Source organism: Rhagoletis pomonella, unplaced genomic scaffold (genome assembly GCF_013731165.1).
Source record: "Rhagoletis pomonella isolate Grant_MI unplaced genomic scaffold, Rhpom_1.0 Rhpom_scaffold_00010, whole genome shotgun sequence".
NCBI lineage: Eukaryota > Metazoa > Arthropoda > Insecta > Diptera > Tephritidae > Rhagoletis > Rhagoletis pomonella.
Window position 1 is genome coordinate 8,490,091 of NW_023458564.1, and position 3,751 is coordinate 8,493,841.

The 3,751-nt window shown below is 46.1% G+C and overlaps 1 protein-coding gene across 2 annotated transcripts in view; it reads right to left on the reverse strand.

Annotated features, from left to right (window-relative positions):
* The window catches only part of LOC118746001 (integrin-linked protein kinase-like), a 263,182-nt gene that overhangs the window by 249,373 nt on the left and 10,058 nt on the right, over nt 1–3,751 (reverse strand). The window lies entirely within an intron of this gene.

Consider the following 3,751-nt stretch of genomic DNA (forward strand, 5'->3'; position numbering starts at 1 on the left):
CCATGGTAAAGCCGAGAGGCAAAAAGAAACCACCTTGGTGGAGTACAGAGATTGACGAGGCCCGCAAAAATTGTCGTAGAGCCTTCAATCTCGCAAAATCCTCGGGAGGCGATACGCAATGGGAAATCTATAAGTTAAACTTGAAAGATTACAAGAAACTACTAAGGAAGAGCAAGAGATCCTCATGGAGGAACTTTTGCAGTGGTATGGAATCCGTATCAGAAGGTTCTAGGCTCAGGAAGGTTCTCTCTAGTTCACCTCGTATCGCCCCGGGATGCTTGCTAAGATCCGACGGAGCGTGGACGGAAACTGGGGAGGAATCCCTGGACCATCTTCTGAGCACGCACTTTCCAGGCGCCACCGAGCAGCCATTGAACGGGCCAATAAGAAATAGAGGTCAACCGGTTACGGTAGACCTCATCACCAAAGAAAAACTGATGTGGGCAATAGGGTCCTTCAAGCCTTACAAATCTGCGGGTCCAGATGGTGTTACACCGATTCAGCTACAGCAATCTATGGAGCTAAGCTCAAAATGGCTGTATGTTATTTTTAAGGGAGTCCTCACTCTCAACTACATTCCGGAGACCTGGCAAAGGTCAAAGGTTGTCTTCATTCCTAAAGCGGGAAAAACATCCCATACTCGCGCCAAGGATTTTAGACCTATCAGTCTATCATCTTTCCAGCTCAAGATATTGGAGCGACTGATTGAATCCTTTCTTAGGGAATCGGTTGCAGACAAGCTTATGGCTTCGCAGCATGCCTATATGAAGGGGAAGTCCACCGAAACAGCGCTACACGAAATCGTGTCGCATATTGAGAAATCCCTTGCGATAAAGGAATACACCTTGATAGCATTCTTAGACATTGAGGGTGCTTTCAACAACATCACACCTGAAGCAATCACATCAGCTCTAACTGGTCTGGACATCGACTCACGGCTGGTGTCGCTTATACGACAGCTGCTAGTTGGCAGGGTCGTGCGGGCGGAACTGGCGGGCGTGTCGCTGGACAGATACGTTTGCAGGGGAACCCCGCAGGGTGGGGTCCTCTCCCCCCTTCTTTGGGTCATGGCGATTAATGAATTATTGCAGACCCTGGAAGGGGGGGGAGGCTCCAAGGTCATAGCGTATGCTGACGACCTTGCGGTGGTTGTGAGTGGAAAATTTCCACAAACTCTTTGTGACATTATGCAGGACAGACTAAGGTTAATCGAGAGATGGACCAAGGAAAAAGGTCTGGGTGTTAACCCAGAAAAAACGGACCTGGTGCTCTTTACCAGGAAGTACAAAATCCCCTCACTTCAGCTCCCTGCCATAGGCAATAAGATTCTGAAGCTAGGGGAGTCTGCAAAATATCTAGGCGTAGTCCTGGACAAAAAGCTTAACTGGGCGCAAAATATACAAGAGCGTGTTAAAAAAGCGACGGTAGCCCTCTACAGTTGCAAGGGGGCGATTGGGCGTAGCTGGGGGCTGTCCCCTAGCATCATGTATTGGTTATACACGGTAGTTGTTAGGCCGATTCTATTATATGGGGTCTTGGTATGGTGGCCAAGTCTCAACAGGAAATCTACAACTGAAGCACTCCAAAAGGTGCAAAGATGCTCTGCATCTGTGGGGCCCTGCGCACAACTCCATCGGAGGCTATGTGCGTGCTCCTCGATATTTTACCAATTGAAATTGTTGGAAAGCAATCAGCGGGGTGTGCCGCCTTGAGGTTGAGGGAACTACCAGGCTGGAGGGACACTCAGGAAGGCCACACCGCAATCTTAAAGGACTTAAATATACCGGACACGGATTACTGTGCACCAAGGTTGAACTTCACAAAGAGGTATAGGATTTCCATTCCAGATAGAAAATTCTGGTCAGGAGGGGCTCCCGATGACAATGGATCACTCCACCTCTACACCGATGGCTCTAAGCTAGACGGCAAGGTAGGAGGGGGGGTCTTCTCGGCCCGACTGGGGCTGGAAATATGTTTTCGCTTACCCAACCACTGCAGCGTCTTTCAAGCTGAGGTCGCTGCCATACAGGAAGCGGTTGAACACCTACGTACAAGAGAAGTCATTTATAACGATATCTTCATCTATTCAGACAGTCAGGCCGCACTCAAAGCGCTCGACTCGGTCACATGCAGTTCAAAAACCGTAGCGGACTGTCGCAGATCTCTAAACGAGATGGCTGAGAAGTCTGCTCTTCACTTGGTATGGGTTCCGGGGCACCGGAACATACCAGGCAACGAAAAGGCGGACGAACTTGCAAGAGAGGGCACATCCGCTCCACTTTCGCAGGCCTGGAAGGGATTAGGCATGCCGCTCGCTACCTGCAAGCTCATTCTAAGGGATCTGTCTCTTAAACTAGCAAGGGACAGGTGGGATAGCCTCACCACTTGCAACAACACGAAGCTTACATGGCCTAAATGGGACAAAAAGCGGTCGAAGGATCTCCTCATGCTGAGCAAAGGAGACCTAGCCGCAGCTGTGGGTCTGCTAACAGGCCATGTTGCTATCGGGGGGCACGCGGAGAGGTTAGGGATCCCCCATAACGACTTCTGCAGAAGCTGCAGAAATGAGGAAGAGCCAGAAACCTTGCGGCACCTGTTATGCGAGTGCCCCGCACTTTGTAGAAGAAGACAAAAGTTCATGGGTTCAGGATTCTTTGAGGGCCTAACCGACATAGCCGAAGTAGGCATACGGCAACTTCTGGGTTTCGCAAAATCCACACGATGGTTTGAGTAGGAGGGTTCTAACGATCCGCGTGGTATCACAACGGGCCCACAACCTAGGGCCTATGTGTGCTAGTGGGGTCACTGGCAGCCACTTTAACCTAACCTAACCTAAAGTCACCTTCACAGTAAAACTTCAATGAATTCCAGCTCCTTATTAAAAATACAGATTTATTCGAAAAAATATACGCTCTTCTGAAATCTTTTCCTCTCTACATACTTGAGTGCTAAAAGTCTACATACAATTTTACAATTACAACATACATATGCACGCACATATATTTAAATATTTTCCATCTACTTTTGTTCTTAATTTAATGTATTTTTAGCTTCAAATTACATGCATATCTTCCGCACATTTTGTGTTTTTTTTTTTAGATGCTTATGCCTCATTTCCACCGAACGCTTAATGCAGTTAACAGCTCAGGTTAGTTAGAATTTTAACATAGGATGGCCGGCAAATTTTAATTTTTAATTTTTGCTTTTTTACTTTCGTTTGCTTGTCCTCTTCGTGTTGTAATCTCTTCTTTCCAATAGGTAAAAGCTGCAGTTAAGGCTTGGTGGAAATTAATTTAATTTAATAAAAGTGAGATTGAATACTTCGTAAATAGACGAGTTAACACAAAGGCATGACGAAAAGTTAAAATTGTTTGCGACAGTACATCTGAAATTATTCACGTGGTGTTTACACTACATTTGGCACACATAAATAGTAAAGTAAATATTATAGTTGTATATGGTATTAGAATCATAGATATAGTATCTTTATCATTAATTTATCTCTCTTTAGTTGCATTTGATATTTGCTGTATTCGTATTACCAGACGCAGCGAGTTGTTCATAAATACTGCCCTTAGCTAGTCCCTTTTTTGCGCCCTTGCAAAGCTCTGGATTACGTCCCATAGGTTTGTATGTGCGCTCACACAACTTGCTAGCATCTGGACCATTTGCCAATTGCTTTTGATTGTTGCCTTGTGGCATGTCTGGATTCGCACCATTCCAGGTAACATAGTCAGCTCTAAAAAAAAAA